The 19,731-nt window shown below is 32.8% G+C and overlaps 1 pseudogene; it reads left to right on the plus strand.

The window, feature by feature from the left end:
• Positions 1–10,670: 10,670 nt before the first annotated feature.
• Positions 10,671–11,797, plus strand: LOC134261909 (uncharacterized; annotated as a pseudogene).
• The last annotated feature ends 7,934 nt before the right edge of the window (positions 11,798–19,731 follow it).

The raw sequence follows: 19,731 nt of genomic DNA on the forward strand, positions 1-19,731 counted from the left end.
GCTCACCTTTTTCTCCTCTTCCAGTTATTATAGTCTACAAGAAAAAAAAATTTAATAAATTTTATGCATAAAACAAAAATGTCTGTAAGTTGTATTAAAAAAATACGATTTTATTCATGGACAACTAAAACTTCCCAGTTGTGTTGCCTCGATTTTATTTTCGTTCTAACACTGATACTTGTTTGGTTAATTTGTAATACTGATCACATGTAAAACAAACTGAAAATAAAATATATTTTCAATTTACTGGGAGAAAATTTCTTAAATCTGTTCATATAAAAAACGAAACACATGAAAAACGATTTTAAAAAGTAAGGTTTATTTTCAAATAAAGCGATTGATGTTAAAAATTTCATGTATGTATTTTTGTGGATGTCAATGTGTTTATCTTTTTGTTATTTTACAAAACCTTAATTTGTAAACCCGGTTCTTCAAGTGACCAAGTTTTACCAGTCCATAAATTTTGTCAAGGCCTTAGCTGTTTTCAGCCAATCAGATTGCCGCGCAAGACATCCTATTTACATACTTCTTGTTTACTCGGAGTGCTGCCGCGAAATTTTTGTGAACAAAAAAGCATATGATCGAATTTTGCCCATGAACGTTTTGAGTAAATAATCTGTTTGTATGTGCACGATGTTCATTACATGTAGCTTAATACCAACCATTTGTTTCTAACAATTTAACATTTTATTTCATATGTGAGGTTTTACCAAGGCAACATCTTGAGTGGTGCTTCAACCCGTTGGGTTGATGGCACTTTTTATGCACCACTTTTGTGTCCAATAAAGTTTGATGTTGTACATTGTATTTTACCGCATTATCACATCTGTACGTTGTAACAATATTGTGGCTGGGAGACCACTGTTTTGTAATCATTTATTGAACTGCATTTCTGGTCAAGCTTTCCATGATTCTGGTATGTCTACCAGCCAAACTTTTTGGTAATTGTTTTTATAAATGGATTTCATTTTTCGTCATTTAAATAAATGACAAGATTTTTACACTTAACATGTCTTCTGTTATGAATTTTGGAAATAAACATAGCAGCTATGTTGCCTTGGTCTGCCAGTAAAGTTTTAACATAAAACAGGTTATTACTAGTATTTTTTTTTGTTTTGTTATTTTTTGCTATTGAAGCTCGTAGATCTATATAGATTATATGTGCTTCATGCATATTCATTGAAAACGTTAAATTTAATTCTGAAATCATAAAATACTGTACCAAATTTCTTCTGCAGTTTTTGTTTTCAAATTAATAATGAATACTTGCGTTTTTCACAATTTCTGCCCTCATATCCCGGACAACATTCTTTAACTGTTTGTGTTATAGGTTGTCTCTTAGTCCCCATTGACGTTGTAATCTGTGTTTACAAAATAAACCATACATGAATATTTAGTTTACAAAATCCTTAAGAGAGATTTTTTGATCATGAAGTAATCGAAACACAAACGCCATATTTTTAAAATTGTCAAAATAGTTATAATCATAATTATATAAGCAAAAACTGATCATGAAAAATGTCAAACCATGCGATCATTCATAATCCAATCTACATCGAATGCTAATTAATAGATTTTTATATTTCTATGAATTTCACAACATTCATTTACATTGAGTTATTTTATCTCAAATACCTATCTAAATCTATTCTTTTTGCGAAATAAACAACAATGAAGTCATATTTATTTGCTCATCTGATGTCTATTTTCATAAGACCCAACATTCTATTCAGCAAAGATACTGCAAAGTCGAGGAAGTTTAATTAAAATAAATTCATGTTCATTAATCTTGTTTAGAGGATGATAAAAAAGGGTTGTTTCGTGAGTATAATAGCCATGCCCATCGTCATAGGAAATGACGTCATCTGTCTATACAAAGAAAGCATAAGATTGCGCAGTTGCCTTGACAATGGGGGAAACCAAGCGGCCATACTTACTGGTCCCAACACCATTTGGATTGATATGTGACAATAGATTTACTGCAGTAGTTACTGTTACTGCTGATAGAATTACTGTTGCTGAAAGAAACATTATCAATAAAAAATTGCAACAAATTATGTTAATTAATTATGTTTTTTTTTTTGTACAAGAAGAAATATTGGGGAAACTTTATTACGATATATGTTGTTAATTGTAAATTGTACTTGAAATCAACTAGTGTACTTTATAAAGTACTAAAATTTTATTTATACTGGTCTACTGTGGACATTGTTTATTGTAATATATTTCCCATTCCACAATTTGTTCATTGTTTAACAAAATGACAAAAATCTTGGTGGAAGCTTAGTGGGTGTTTCAAGTGCTCTGGCCATTTTAGTAGTATTAAGATTAAAACAAAGGTGAACTAAACTTAAAATTAGCTATACAAGAACCGTGTTCACGTATAGAAAGAAACTTGCTTTATATATACCATTGCTATCACCGAACAAGGCTTTGATAAAGTGTTGAAGTTTTTCTGAGCTTGAACACATGTAGCACAAAATTGCCCTCCAAATGATTCTGAAGAGCGCGTGATTCATCGGTTTTATATTTAATTGAAATCTTCCAGAAATCGAATTTACGGCTCAAAAGTGGACCTCGTTTAAAAACGACAGAAACACTAAACAATTAAAGAGAGTTGAAAATGTTAAAGTAAAAGCTGCTTCTTCAGAAATTTGTAGGAGTAAAAAGTGGTGAAAAGGTTAATTAGAATTCATTTGAAAAATTACAGCGTGTGAAGCATTTTGAATGATTTATCGTTGTTATAGAAACCGAAGAATGTGAGTAATGAACTCTGCTTTTCTGTTGCAGTGTTATCGGAAATGAGTTCTCAGCACGATGTGTGTTTTTACTTTCTGTTTCCTAGATACACTACATAATAATATATCCTAAAGGCGAAAGATTCTTTGATTATCTATCCTTTGTCTACCTCAGCAAAAATCAGATTTCCGTCAAGAATTCAGTACAGCTAAATATAAACCTTAACATCAAAACCGAATAAAAACCGACAGACAGAGAAAGTTTGCGGGAAAAATTTAAGTCTGCAAGAAAACATAACAGGATAGAGTAAACATAGGGCTCTTTAGAGAAAATTGGAAATTTATATATATAATTCCTGCAATATGTGTTCCAAATTAAATTCAGCAGCCCTTGAGTGCTTGTTCGTGTTCAATTACGCGCTTTGTTTGTGTTGTCTGTTGGAACAGAAAAGACTTGCACATAATTTTTCGTCAATGGCGCACAAATTGGTTAATGTTCGGCACTAGGTCAATGATTCCTTGACGGTTTTCTTTGAAGCTTCCTGATCACCGGTAAAATTCCTTAGAAACATCATAAAACCGCAATATACCCGATGGTACCAGCTAAAACTCTGTTTTAGGCTACCATTTCAAGTAGAGGGACGACACGTGCAGGATTTCGGTTTTTTAAAAGGATGACATATCAATTAAGAGGACTGTCTTTTCATATTTACAATTTGATCACCCTTAATGTTGGAATCACACGATATCAATAATACAACGAAATAAAAGGTCCACATCGCAAATAGAAGAAAACTGCTTACTTCAGGTTTAAAAGACATATCACTGAGACGTTTATGGAAATACGATAACATTTTAGGACAAAGACAACACAATTCAAAATTGTACAGCAACTTCAAAGGGTGGATTATGAATGACGTTTTAGTTGTTAACATTTGTTCTGTTTCGGGTTGCATCTTATTCAAAGTATACATATTAGGTTAAACTGAATCAATTTATAAATTATCAGATTTCTGCATCAAATATTAATGGATTTTTGTATGATTTAATAAATTTGAAATAAGAGTTTGCAAACCTACAAAACATGATTGGAAGTTCGGTTACGTAAGAAAGAGAATATAACAATTCTTTGTGAAGATAAGGAATTCCTTAAGGATTTAGGGCAATAAAAATGTTTTAGCTTGAGATAAGAGACTAGGTTTCATTCGACATGCTTAATTTATCTATTCTTAAGGCCAGATTCGCTAAGCTAATTTTGTTTAATTAAACGATAAGCAATATTGGCTTTCTTGCTTTTCACACAGTAAATCTATAAAATTCAAATTGAGCGATAGGAATCCTCGAATTTATAACAAGCACACATCAGGTGGGTCAAAAACCGCCTGATATAAACAAATAAGCTTCAGAATCTCAGACTCGCAGTTTTTTGCGATAAGCTCACACAGTGCGAAAAAAAATATGAATGGTGCTCAGTTTAAATTTATAATTTTATTATTAAAAAACGAATAAAAAGAACAAGATTAATATATCACATGTAATTGTCATATCAATTAAAATTTAATGATTAACATTACCTGTTTGTTGAAAACGCTCTGTAAGGATAATATACTGGTCTAGTTCGTAAATTCTGAAGTTGTGTTTTGTAATAAGTTGCTTTCACAACAGTTAAAAATGTCACTATTAAGACACAAGAGTAGGAATATCCCATGTTCTTCATTATATCCAAAAATTAAATAATAACACCTCGTTTTGTCCGTGATATGAACAATAAAATAAATTATCTCGGAATGAGGATCCTTTTGGTGCCCTACTTCATTTCAACCGACAAGAGGAAATTGATTTGAATACATCCACCTTAACTGCAACAAGTTCGTTTTGTTAAATTCAATTTTAAAAATCCTTATCCAACAGCTTGAGACAATTTCATGACTTAAAACTAAAAAAATAAAATCGACGTCCGTTTAAACAAATAAAGTCCTCAGCCGACTCACTCGGGTTAAAATATGAGTAACGCAATACCACTGTACACTGTGTAGATTTTTGCTAAGTTCAAAGGTTACCGTAACGGCAAACTACCTACTTTCAGATCTAGCTTCCGTATCTACCTAAATCTTATCTGAAGTTAAATTGGCCTGCACTACATCGTAATTTCATCATTACTCTGTGTAAACTAAGGGTTTATTTTAGACATTCATTTTTAACGAAAATGGATTCCTGCTCGAAAGAAATTCTATGATGTTGAATGTCATTTTGATGCAATTTACAGACTAGATAAGACATGTTAATTTTTTTTAACTAAGGAGATTAATTTGAGATGATTAACTTTAACCTTCGGCTAGATTTCAAGATGAAGTAAACTTTTCGTACTAACACCAACGGTTCGAAAATTTCTTTTTCATTGAAGAAAAAGTGCAACTATATTTTAACACAGGTCTTGAAATTCACCGATGTTGCATTTGCTATTCGTCTCATTTTTCAACGGCGGCGAAAACATCAAAGCTTTTTACCTTTGCACAAACAGGTATAACTTGTTAAAGGTTCAGTGCAGCGTGAAGATCGTTAATCTTACAATCCTATCAGGATTTGTGTGTTTTACTGCTAAATCTCGTGCGTGGAGTTAATTTCCCTGCCCCAGACTCTTTAATGGGCCTAGGATATGAAAATGTCAAGTGGAATCTCGTTTACTTTAAACTTGATCATCTATTTATCGTAATGGCCTTCCAAAAGAAAACTTTGACAGAAGTTCCTTGCACCTGTTACATGTATAGATATACGTAGAATTAATGTTGACGATTTCTTTAAAAAATTCTTTTCTTCATTTATTTAATGCGTTTTCAGTAGTAGACTGAAAAGGACAGACTACCTTATAACGCCCTTAAATTCAAAGTTTTCAACAATTTTTTTTATAGTCCCATAAGCAACAATAGACTTATAGTCTTTCACGAAATATGGAAATATGCTGATAACACACAGTATAATCAAACTGGTACCTTTTAAACAAGAGAGCTGGGATCAGGTGCCATGAAGAACAAGTATCCCCTATCGATTTCAAGGCTGTGTACTCCTTGCCATTATCGGGCAAACGGAAATATTTATCAATAGCCAATGAAGTGTGAAAATAATATCCTAACAATTTCTATGAAAAACGTCAGTCAACATTCGACTAGATAGAGGATACGTTGTATTTGCTCACAAGTCATTGTGTCTAGCATAGAATTTGCAAAATGCATCAGCCATAGGATATGCAAAATGATGACTTTAAATGAGACCTCTGATATTTTTGTTTCATCAACTTATTTTTCAAAAGCTATAATAGCTTGCCTCGTTTTAGAAATTGTTCATACATACAGTGTACATGTAAAGCCTGCTCTTGTGTAGCAATCAGCTGAGAGACATAAACTTTATATGCAGTTGCTAATGTAATATTTCTACATGAATAAGAGAAGATAATGATGTGTGAGTTTCTGTGGCATCTTTTTTATTTGGAGTTCAAAAGGATACATTAAATCAAAAGAAGTGAAAATTGACAAAAAGAAGTCGATATATTTTAACCTTGAATTGAGGTCCACGGCAGGAAACTTCTTCTTTCATAAAATATAGGAAGATAACGAACAGCATTCAAGCTCAAAAAAGTCCACAATCGGAAATATCCATGGTCAATTCGGTGTAAATAATGGACTAACAGTTAGTATGAAAAACGCCAGTCAGCGTTTGACTCAATGATAAATTGTATTCGCTGACGATGTCATTGTATCTTCCAATAATTTACCTGTTTTAGAAATTGTACATAGTAGAGCATGCTCTTTCGTATCGAATCAACTGAGGTATATATAAACTCCGTATGCAGGTGATGAAGATATTGTTGTATAAGTAAGGGAAGTTGACATGAAAAGTTCAAGTCATCAAGCTTATCATAGAGCTTGGTTGTTAGATTAACATTAACGTCTTTTTCAAGTCAAATAACCAAAATATACGTATAATATGAATCAGATATGTCAGGCTCAGTGATATCTTTTATTTCAAGCTCACTGAGATATATCGTATCGACATAAGAAGGAAATAACAATTGTTAATTGACATTACGTCATAGATATATCTAAATGTTGAGTTGAAGGCCACAGCAAATGTTTACTTATTTTTACGTTTAAGATTTTGAACAAATTCTGCATCATATGAATGTAAAATGATTGAATAAATTGAATAATTCTGCTTCATATTCAGCAGAATATAACATGAGGCCTGCCACCTGTAGTTTTGGGCTGCATATTCAAGTAGTACACATAAAAATTCTACATTTTATAACAAGGCGCTGGGTATGACTGGTCAACAGGGATGCTTACTCCTTTATAGGCACCTGATCTTACAACTGATGTTTTCTGGAGGTTCAGGTTTGCTCTGCTTATTCGTATTGTTTAAATATACTTTGAACCTGAAAACAGTTCGTTAACTTCCTATTTCATTTTGGCATAAAAAAAACTAGTTGTTACTTCAAAGGGTTGAAAAACATTGATCCGCTCTATAACGAAATGTACTCATTAAGGGTACAGTGAATGTTTATATAATCAATTCTGTAAATATTTATTCGTTCCTATCTCCAAACTCCTTTAGATCCGTCATACCATGTCTTGTTTTTATTTATGCCCTCCAAACAAAATATCAGCACTGCAATGATAGTGTATAAGAAAGTAGGGCCATATTTTGTGATCATTGAAATGATTCTTAGCATTTATCAGAACCAGTAGACATCTCAGGATGTTGGCACAGCGGAAGCATCGCAATTTACAAACTGTTTAGAAGTCATACAATTCTACATTCATTTGTCTATCAGAAGCATGAGGCCAATGACCATCATTTTTCTGTACAAAGAGTATTGGTTTGCTTAAGTTATATTTCCTTGGTATGTAAAATCAGTGTTTGTACTGCCAAGATACTACATCCATGAGGTGTTTTCATCTTTTAAATATAATTGATGTTTACTGTAGATGTGCAAAAAGGATTTGGGAAATTTCTTTCTTGGGGTAATTGGGGATTTTATAGTTCCTAGAAAACCTCTCTTTTTAAATACGATTGGCAGTGTCCTTTAGAAACCCTTTTACCTTATATAAGAAGATTGTATGTACAATATATATCTGAAATACTGCCGACTTGTCGTGAAACACTAATCAATCAATTTAAGATTTGTTTTCAAAAAAGTTATGTTCCATTAAATGTTTAAACAGTTAAATGAAACGTATGGAGATAATAACTAACAGTCTGCAAAACTTAGAAGTCCTCTAAACAAAACAAATCAAGTTAGAGCAGAGCTAACAAGGACCTCTCAAACATAAGGTGGGATCATGTGCCATGGAGGAGTGAGCGTTTCCTGCCGATTATCACAAACTCCGTGTGCTCCTTGTCTTTATGGGAAATAACAAGATTCTATAGACAAATTTCTGTAAAAAAATGTCTAACAATAAGTATGAAAAACGTTAGTCAGCATTTGACTTAATGATAAATTGTATCAGTTGACAAGTTCATGGTATCGCCTAAGCACTAACAAAATGATGACTTAAAACAAGACTGTTCGTATTCTTGTTTCATTAACTTGTTTTTAGTGATTCACCTCGTTTAAACATTGTTCATACGTGAGAACATGCTTTTGCGTATCGAATCAACTGAGAGATATAAACCTTGTATGTGCAGGTGATAAAGGTAGATGTATATGTTGCATAAGTAAGGAAAGTTACATTAAAAAATTGAAAAGTTAAAACCATCACGTTTATCACAAAGCTTTGCTGTTATGTTGCCATTAACGTCTTTTCTAGTAAGTATCCAAAAAAGAAACAAATTTCAGATTTTATTACCTGATTTTTAATAATTGTTTGAATTTTAAACATGTATATTCATTTGAGCTATGGAATTTATAACAATTGTGTTTTTTGCTTATTGCACAGGTATATGTATGCAGAAGAGTAAATTCTCTCTTTTTTTTTTTTATACAGTTTCTCTGTCAATTATTTGCTGGCCCACTGAGGACATTTTTTAACAGTTTCAGTTTATTGCCGAAAAACACATAAAATACATTGACTTTTTTGTACATAAAAACTTTAAGTCAGTGTTCACAGAAGATTTCATTTGGTATCACAACTCTGTGATAAACCATGATCTAATTTACCACATCACAGGATTCTGTTAGCAAGGGTGTTACATGGTTGTTCAAATGTCTGGTGATTTTTATTTCATTTTGAGATAATTAACGGATTTGTTTTACGAAAAATTATGCCATTGATTCTGAAAAAGTCATTCCGTATAGTTTAAATTCATCTAAGCTCATATTATATTTTTCCGATTTAATGATTTCTAATTTATTTTTTTTTACGGCAAATTATACAAAAAAGATAATTTTTGCTCTATTTAAAAAAATGGAAAAATACACAGTCAAAATAGAACTTGAAATATGTTTATCGTTATAAATGGTTCGAATCGTTCCCCTGCCATTTACATTTTCACTGTCTCAAACATCTCTTACTTTTAGACAATATATGTACTCTATATGATAAACGATGAAAAGGATTTTGGAATTTAAAAAAAATCTGAAGCTAATTGACGACTGATGGAGTTTCCCCCTACAAAATCCTCTTTCTCAGAACTTCCAGTAGCTATTATCATCATTAAGAGAGAAATTAAATCCTCAAGATTTGGATAAAGGATTCGGATTTTTCATTTTAATTTTCTGAAAATTGGGGTCGAGACTTTGATAGGCTTTTATCGAGTATATCAAACAGAATATATATAAAAATACTTAAAATAGTGGCTTGTTTACCTGATCAATTTAGCTCATTCTAATATTCAACAAACGGTTTAATTAAGATATCGGTTTGTTAAGTATGATCTGATTCTCCAAACAAATCATGCCTATAAATTTAAGAAAGAAGTACTAATGTGAAAGCTCTTCATGAAAAATGAGCCTAAGCAACTTCATGAACTGTAAAACAAAGTGAAGAGAGCAAAGATTTTTCTATGTGAAGAGACATAACTAAAATAATAAGCCCTGTTACACTCTTTGTATGTCAGATCTCACTTTACATCGCAGAGCTTTTTTGCTGTCCATTGTGTGAAATGTTCACATATTGATTTGTTTCATCCACTAACATACAATGTACTCTCCATGGACACTTAATAATAAAAAAAGCCTCAAGCTCTCATTTTCGTGAAAAAAAAAACCTTGAAAAATTAAAGGTTTAAATATCTTTAAAAATATGACGAATAAGACAGAAAAAATCTATAGGTTCGACAAACAAGGAAAATTAAACTTCAATTATAGACGAATTTTCTTTATATTTCAGTTAAGATTAAGAATTTTGCTAAAATTGACAATTTGCAACAATTTCACAAGTGCATCATTGTTTAAAAAAAACCTGCACACACCAAAAGATGACGATGATGACCATTTTTACAGAACATAATTGTTTATAGACTGAAAGTTTTTTTTCTTCATTTTTTGAAAGTTTGTCTTCAAATTTTTGTGACATGTATATAAAATTTTATAAAAAAAATGTTAAAATTTAACATAGATAAGAAAAAAACCTAATATTTCCTGATTTTTTTTTTTCATACTTCCCATTTATTCTGTGTTTTCAAAGATACAAAAATCCTGCTAGAATAAAAAGTCATTTATTTCTCCAGAACTAAAGGATTGTCTTATCAGTGTAATGTCCTCATTTCTTAAAATACAAACAGTATACATGTACTTCAAACTAATATCCGGAGAACTAGCAATGTATTCTGAAATTATAGTTTTAAAGCTGTAATTCTGTTTGGAACCGTTGCTGTTTTTGGAACTGCCAAAGGGGAGAGAAAAGAGAGGAGAACCATGGGATAAAAGAAATTTGGAAAATTATGTGAAGGCGCTTGTGGAAAAAGAAGAAAAACCCAGTTAAAAGACATTCTAAAATGCAAGAGGAAAAAATCCGTTCGATGGAAATCCAAATTCAGAGAGAAAGACGTACCGGCGTTATTTAGAGAAGAACTTAATAGCTTTGAAAAAGAAGAAGAATGCCCAAAGTCTCCAAAGACGTTTCTGAAGTTCAAAAAATGGGAAGGCGTTACTCAGATTATGCCTTCACAATCCGTAATGAAACTTAAGGGAAAATCTGAGACAAAAACCCAACAGAAAAAAGAGAGGTCTAGAAAAAGTATAAGGCTAATAGGTTAGCAAAGTTTGTTTTGAATTTGTTTCAAAACATTTTTAGAAGTTAATAAAACACAAAGCTAAAAATACATTCTTCTTACGGATGAAAACAAAAGAAGATGGGTTGAGCCATAAATCTAATTCAATTAAAATTGCTGTATAGCTACGATTAGTTGAACTGCCTTGACCAGGGATTTTCAATTTTTTGTTGTTAAATTATTTTTGAGTTGAATACTAATCATTATTCCATATATTTATTCCGCAAAGAACGTACATTTGAAAATGTGTGCATATGCAGACTTTAAAATGCTATATTGTAACTAGGGAAACGAACGTGACAATGTTTTGAAAAAGTACAGTAAAATATTCAAAAATTAATCATTGCATTTGAAATGAGATTTTAAACTTTTATAACAGTTACAGGATCCTTTAATTTAGCTTGTTAGTCATGTATGTTCTTTTTTAATAGGAGGACAGGAGAATAGTGCCCAAAGTACTGTTGCATTTTACGCTTACATGAGCAAAAACCTCAACAATCCAAGTGCAGGTCACGTCCTTGTGTTTGATAACGTTAAGACAAATGTTGGCTCCGGCTACAACCACCATGATGGAATATTTACTGCACCTTCCCAAGGTTCCTATGTATTCTCATGGACTATTGCTTCGTGGTATCATTCCTACGTATATACAGAATTAGTAGTAAATTCAGCTGCTTTTGGAAAGATAATCACAAATAGTCAAGATATATCAGATGAACATGTTGGAAGTAGCGTCGTTGCTGTCTTTCTTAAACCCCGGCGATGTGGTATACATTCGTATTATTTCTGCAGGCGGTACACTGGCTAGTACAAGCAATATTTTTTCTTTCAGTGGATGGAAGTTAAACTAAATAATAAAATAACTAAATGATAAAATCATCCCGAAAGCAAATTAAAGTACATGCATTGATCTGGGAGACCCAAAATAGTTGTCAAATTAAAAAGTAAAAAAGGAGGTGCACAATGGAATTATGTCATAAAGAATCTGTGAGAGTATCAAATTTTATTTAGTGGTATAGGATGAGTTGTGGATAACAGATGGGAACCCTTCAATATTAAAGAAGAAAATGGCAGAGTCAATGTTTTGCGATAGGAAACCCGATATATGTTTCCGATCAAAAAGTAAAATAGGAGTTGCACAACGGCACTATTTAACAAAGAATCCGTGACATCTTTTGAATTTCATTCAATGGCATAAGAGGAGTTGCAGATAAGAGAAGGGTACCCCAAAGCGTAACAATTACGGACGGATATCCCTGATCACAATATACCCTCCAATTTGTAAGCGGGTTATAAAAATCTCAAAAGGGACGTTACACCAAAAAATACAAAACAAAATGATAAGAAAAAGTAAATACACCCAACTTTTGCTTTCATCCTAATATTGATTCATTAATGACTTCAAACTGTGACAAAGTGCGCGATTACAAGTAATTGTGTTTACTTGACATTCTATCATAAAACGAACAATCAGTTTTGTAGTTGGGAGTAGAGTTGGACTACTAGATTTTATCTAAATTCAGCAAAATATCAATTTTTTCAGAGATTTCTTTATTGTTTCAAAAGTAACGGAAGTCAATTTTGAATTTTTAAGCTAAAAACATGTGTCTTATTTGCAATGGTTAGAAGTTTGAAAATAATTACAGATGAAAAATTCAAGCACATCTTTCTGTGTTCCATGAAAACAGTTTAAGATTTATACTGCATCGAATTTTGGCTGACTTGTTTCATTACTACGTAGACCTTTGTTTTTGTACTTAATTTGACTGCATTTAACAAAGGAATGATCTATCTACCTGATCAGTGCATAGGACACACAGCAGATGTGAAATCTATGCAGATAACGAAAATATATTTGTAATCAAAAGTCCATTCAAACAATACAAATCAGGCGCAGAGCAAAATTGGACCTCTAAAACATTAAGGATGGAATCAGGCGCCATGGTGAAGTAATCAACACCTCCTCACAGTTAAAATGATTGGTAAATAGGGATACTTACTCCTCTTAAGGACCTTGTCCAACTTTTCGGGTCCATTTTTTATGTTTCTTCAGAAATTTGCATTGTTTGTATTGCTTTGAGAGATCAATAATTGATCGTTATCTTCACCTCATCTTTCAATTTGTCCATTGAACCATTTCCAGACACCATTTATTGCTGTAAATATTGATGTCCATGACTTATTCAATTGCAATAAGGTAACAAAATATTATTCGACGTACAGTCTCAACCGACAACTCCATAAAAAGATTGAAAGAAGTGTAGACGATCCAATTCGATTCGACTGATTTGGTTAAATCCCAAGTGTCAAAAGATTATTAATAGAGGGGTTCATAGTTTGAATATACAAATGGTTATGAGATAGAATCAACTAACAGTCCTCAAGAGGTGAAGTTATACACCAAAACCCGGAGATCTACATACGGATGGAAAGCACATGAAAGCATATTTAGAAAGTGTTGGATACCAAAAAGAGGTTTTCGGTAAAATTAATCACTTTTAAATAATCCGACTTTAATTGACAGAGAAATGATTTTCTTGAGATGACATTAATTATCTCTGCCCAGGACCTTTAAGAGTGAGTTAAGGTTAAGCATCATTTTAAGAGTTCAAGAGCGTTACATCACTTCTCTATCTTAATTACAAATTTAGTGAAAACTTAAGATGCTTAGATAAAAATAATCACTATCAGAGATGACTTTTATCGACAAACATGTCAGAATCAGTCCTGCTTTAGTGAAGTATGGTTTATTTCATGGTTGTAAATGCAGGAAGGAAACACTTTGAAATTTGAATTGATGGCAAATATGCTACAGAATTACGGTTGTTTTTATGCATATTTAGTTATTGATGAAACATATGGAGATAACGAACAGTATTCAAGATCAAAAGTCCATAAAACAATACAAAATAGGATCAGAGCAAATACGGACCTCCAAGACATTTTGGGTGGGATCAGGTGCCATGGAGGAGTGAGCATCCCCCTGCCAACAGGTCACACCCGCCGTGTGTTCCTTGTCATGATCGGGAAATAACGGAAAAATCCATCGTCAATTCAATATATAAATAATCGACTAACAATTAATATGAAAAACGTCAGTCAGCTATTGAATCATTGATAAATTGTATTTGCTGACAAGGTCATTGTACTGACCATAAAACTTAGAAAATGATGACTTTAAACGAGATGTTGATATTCTTATTCTTGTTTCATCAACTTCTTTGTCAATATTAATTAACCGCGTTTTAGAAAAGTTCATACGTAGCTAGAGCATGCTCTTGCGTATCAAATTAATTGAGTTATATAAACTTCTTATGCAAGTGATGATGCATAAGTAGGGGAAGTTGACGATTGAAAACTTAAAGCCATCACATTTATCATACAGCTTGGTTGTTAGATAAACGTCTTTTTTCAACTAAAATATTCAAATATGAAACAGATGTGCCAGACTCTGTGTATCTTTTATCTCAAACTCACCAGGATATATCGCATTGACATAAGAATTGAAATTACAATTGTTAATTGTTGAAAGCCACAGCAAGTGGTTTTTTTTTCACGCATAAGATTTTGCACAAATTCTGCTTCAAATGAATACAAAAATAGGTCGGGGCGCAATTGGTAACCATCGGAATTCCAATAAATTGTTGGAAGACCTCGTCTCCAAATCCAACATAGATATTGTCAATCAGAAACTCAAGCATCTTTTTGATGTCAACTTCAGAGTACTTGTGTGTACAATCAGAATGTTTTTTAACAAAATAATTTTGCAAATGACCAGTGACAAGGTAAGTAAATTTACGAGTTTCATTTTTATTGAAAAAGCAGCTGTCAATGATTAAAAAAGCATGCATTTTAATTTATCGTGGGAAATGTTTGTGTATAAAGTTGAAAAATCGTAAGTTTCAATGCTGTTGATTTTGGAAAAATATTTTGATTTCAAATGATCCAAAAGTTCCTTGGAATTTTTAATATCACATCCTAATTTACACCACTTCTTGAATATATTGTTGCACGGTAGTCTTGAATTTTCTCCTTCACTAATACTACTGGTAATATCTTACCGAGGAGTAAAGAAAGAGGATTGGTTGAACATATACTGGAACCCGCATGTATCTTTGTTTGTAAGGGTTCTTATGAAGTTTCGGAAATAATATATGTATGGTAGTTCAAAATCATTTTGGTGCTTTGGGATATAAAAAATATTAAAACTGACTTATGATTTTGAAGAATTTCCTCCTTAGAAAAGGAACTATGAGTATAAGTTGGATTACCACTTGTAGAATTAAATCAAAGTTCTTTTAAAATACAATTTATATAATAAACCTTTATACAAACAAAGATAAATAAGTAAGCAATCAAAACAATGATATGCAACGTGTTTATGACAGAAAGACTTTAGCAAGAGACGATGCTCGGTAATTATCATTTCTATAATCATCTACAATTCTACATCATGTTGCTATAAAGATGTTATGTTAGGCCATGAAAACATTTTGGTTCTATGTTTACTGTTTAGCGTCCTCTTGCGCCTTGGTGTTTGATAACCCATGTCAGATAAAAAGAATATCACTATGTGTCCAAACATTGATTATGAACTTGTTCTATCTAGCCTAGTGTTATTATTGGGATTTTGGATATCCTTTCACGAGAAGCCCTTTATTTATTAATGAATTCATCTAAAGTGTGTATAGCGATTCAAAAGCTTGTGAAAGGAGATACAACTCAGCGAACTCAATAAAGAAATTAACCCATTCTTATTCAATATAACTTCGAGAGAAAATTCTTGGAGACCATGGTTTGTCATACCATTATATGCGCTTGCTAGGAAGAAAGACAGACTTCAAGTCTAGAGGCTATCCATACTTTACCAAAGTTGCCTACATTGGCTGATCAGAGCATAGTCAAAGCTACTTTAACCACTGTCCGTCCTGAATACGATACATGTAGCATACAGTGAGTATAATGCTCGAAGGACAAATGCATGCATTTATTGTCCGTTCTAAAAAAGGTATGATAAAATGGGTGTAATGGATGACTTCCACAGAAATAAGGCATGATAAAGTGGGTGCAATTTTTTAAGGCGTTCTACATGCATGTAAGCGATTCGTCCTGAATAAGGGCATCCCCACAGTACTAGTATAATGGGTGATCTGAGGAGGGAAATCTATTAATAAATTACTAATTAATGATAGTATGTTCGTTTCATGTGTCTAGTTGTGTAAGCATTAAGATTTGTATGAAATTAATTTTGTAAGCTTGAGTTAGACTGCATTTGTTTAATTTGGCAGACTACAAGATTAATAACAGTTAGTTTCAATAATTTTTTCTGAAAACCCCAAACCCTAGAATTTTCAAGGAATGATCAATTTGTTTAATATAAATACACATTCGTTAACCTAGTGAATCCTACCACTTGGTTTCTACATAAAAACAAATTAGTTAATTTCAGAATAGTTTGAGACACAAAACGACTGTGTTTTTCTAAATCAGTCTAATTAGAAAGTGATATTAAAATCTTCATGTGCATATAATAATTCTTGTAATGATCACTTGTATTATAAAATAATCAAAAGCTAATTTGGATTACTTTTAAAATGTACAATAGCTAGAAATACTTAATTAAACAAGAGGCCCACGGGCCTTATAGGTCACCTGAGCATTATGCAACAACTTTCCAGTTACAGTGTATTGAATTTGATTCATGTTTTAAGCCAGATGCTATATGGCATTCACAATTTTGAAAGGGCACCATTGATCATCATAACAATAAACTTAGCAGTTGCTTAGCTTGGTTACTGAATACCCATAAGCAGGGTAGGGGAACAAAAATGCACTCCAACTAATCAGTAATATTAATCAATAATCAGTAGTGCCCCTAACACTCTCACATAAACCCCTGACCCTAGGTTGCACAAATTTTTAAAAGGCACCCTTAAAATTGCCTATCAAAAAGTAAATAAATGTTTTATAAATACAAAGGACCAGATTTCAAACAATTAATTCATTTTCAGTATATGAGTAGAGCCCCCCACCCCCCCACCCCTGACCCTGGGGCCTTGAAATTCACAATTCTGCAAGATTAGGGCCCTTGTTCATCATAACTATACAAGTAGTTCATCTGTTTTTCATACCCAGAGACAGAGAAGAAAATTTTCAAAGATTTAATGTACAATGTATTTTCACTATATAATCAATAGACCCCCACCCTAACACCAGAACCCCAGACCCTGGGGCAATGAAATTCATAATTTTAAAGAGGCATCTTGCTCATCATAACTATGCACTTACTTAGTTTATTTAATACCTAGGAGCAGAGAAGAAGATTTTCAAAGAATTCATGTATTTTCACTATATAATCAATAAACCCCCCCCCCCCCCACCACCAGAACCATTGACGCCGGGGCCATAAAATTCACAATTTTTGTAGAGGCACTCTTGCTCATCATAACTAGGCACTTAGTTAGTTTATTTAATACCTAGGAGCAGAGAAGAAGATTTTCAAAGAATTCATGTATTTTCACCATATGATCAATAGAGCCCCCCCCCCCCCCAACACCATAACCCTTGACCCTGGGGCCATAAAATTCACAATTTTGGTTGAGGCACTCTTGCTCATCATCACTATGCACTTAGTTAATTTATTTAATACCTAGGAGCAGAGAAGAAGATTTTCAAAGAATTCATGTAATTTCACTATATAATCAATAGACCCCCCCCCCCCCCCAACACCAGAACCCTTGATGATCGGGCCATTAAATTCTAAATTTTGGTTGAGGCACACTTGCTCATCATAACTATGCACTTAGTTAGTTTATAATACCTAGGAGCAGAGAAGAAGATTTTCAAGGAATTCACATATTTTCACTATATAATCAATAGAGCCCCCCCCCCCACACACACACCAGAACCCTTGACCCTGGGGCCATAAAATTCACAATCTTGGTTGAGGAACACTTGCTTATCATAACTATGTACTTAGTTAGTTTATTTAATACCTAGGAGCAGAGAAGAAGATTTTCAAAGAATTCATGTATTTTCACTTTATAAACAATAAAGTCCCCCCCCCCACCAGAACCATTGATGCTGGGGCCATAAAATTCACAATTTTTGTAGAGGCACTCTTGCTCATCATAACTAGGCACTTAGTTAGTTTATTTAATACCTAGGAGCAGAGAAGAAGATTTTCGAAGAATTCATGTAATTTCACTATATAATCAATGACCCCCCCCCCCCTCCAACACCAGAACCCTTGACCCTGGGGCCATAAAATTCACAATTTTGGTAGAGGCACTCTTGCTCATCATAATTATTTACTTACTTGGTTTATTTAATACCCAGGGGCAGAGAAGAAGATTTTCAAAGAAATCATGTATTTTTACTATATAATCAATAGAGCCCCACCCTAACACCAGAACCCCTGACCCTGGGGCCATAAAATTCACAATTTTGGTAGAGGCACTCTTGCTCATCATAACTATGTACTTAGTTGGTTTATTTAATACCCAGAAGCAGAGAAGAAGATTTTCAAAGAAATAATGCATTTTCACTATATATTATTTAGCCCCGCCCTAGCACTAGAACCCTGACCCCAGGGCCATGAATTTCACAATTTTGGTAGAGGACTAAATGCTATTACAATCATGCAAATAGTTTGACTGCTTGATGTCCAGGAGTAAAGAAGAAGATTTTTAAAGATTGCATTAATTTTAGTGGTTTTGGCCCCACCCCTCAGGCCCCAGGGGGGCAGGGATCATGAAATTCACAATTTTCGTTCCCCTTCACCCATAGATGCTTTGTGCCAAATTTGGTTGAAATTGGTTCAGTGGTTGCAGAGAAGAAGCTGAAAATGTTCAAATGTTAACACACGACACACGACACACAACACACGACACACGACGGACAGAGGACGAAAACGGATAGCAATAGGTCACCTGAGTTTACTCAGGTGACCTAAAAATAGTATATTGACCTTTTCAAAGTTGATTAGCCGTAGTAAGAAAATATTCCTAGATGAAAAAAAATCAAAGTTTGCTAAATGATTCAAGATCTCGACGACCATTTTTTTAAAAGCATGTCTTTGACATTTCTTTCAAAGTTTGTAGCAACGCTTTGCTTTATTTGTATTCTAGCATCACATTTGTTTCATTCTGTGAAATAGAATAGGAAATAAGCTTTGGAATCCAGCAGAGTGTCTTATTTTGTCAAAAGTATAATCATAAGAAGTAATCAACCACGTTCAGGCTATCTAAGGCGATTTCTCACTTGTCAATGTTCTTTGACGATTGTCCGTCTTAAGTCAAAGATCAATGCCCTATTGTACAAAAGTTTTTACGACTAAGAATAAAATGTTATATTTCGGTTAACCTTTTTCTTCAATTTGAAAATATTTTAAATCTTTTTAAAAAAGAATTAGCAGAGAATTTTTATGAAAGCATTTTTATAACAGAATCATACATTAACTATTTCTTTTACCTTTCAAAGGCCCCAGGATCATGAAAAACTTAAACTTAAGTCCAAATCTTCATTTTGAACTTAAAAAAATGTGGAAGTAAAGCAGATCAAAATCAAAATATGTTTCAATTTTGATTCACAAAAGTGTTGTAAATTGCAAATTTTAGATTAATTTAATAATTAATAAACATTTTACAAGTCATTGAAAATTTGACTTCAGTCTAAGTTTGTTTTATGATCCTGGGCCAAAAACGGGCTCCATGTTGGTTATTTAAGAAACAAAAAGCATTCTTTAAATGCTAGAATGTAGCTTTTTTAGAACAAAGTTTAAAAA

The sequence above is a fragment of the Saccostrea cucullata genome, unplaced genomic scaffold (assembly GCF_032062105.1).
Source record: "Saccostrea cucullata isolate Sc308-1 unplaced genomic scaffold, CSIRO_AGI_Scuc_v1 ctg11944, whole genome shotgun sequence".
Lineage (NCBI taxonomy): Eukaryota > Metazoa > Mollusca > Bivalvia > Ostreida > Ostreidae > Saccostrea > Saccostrea cuccullata.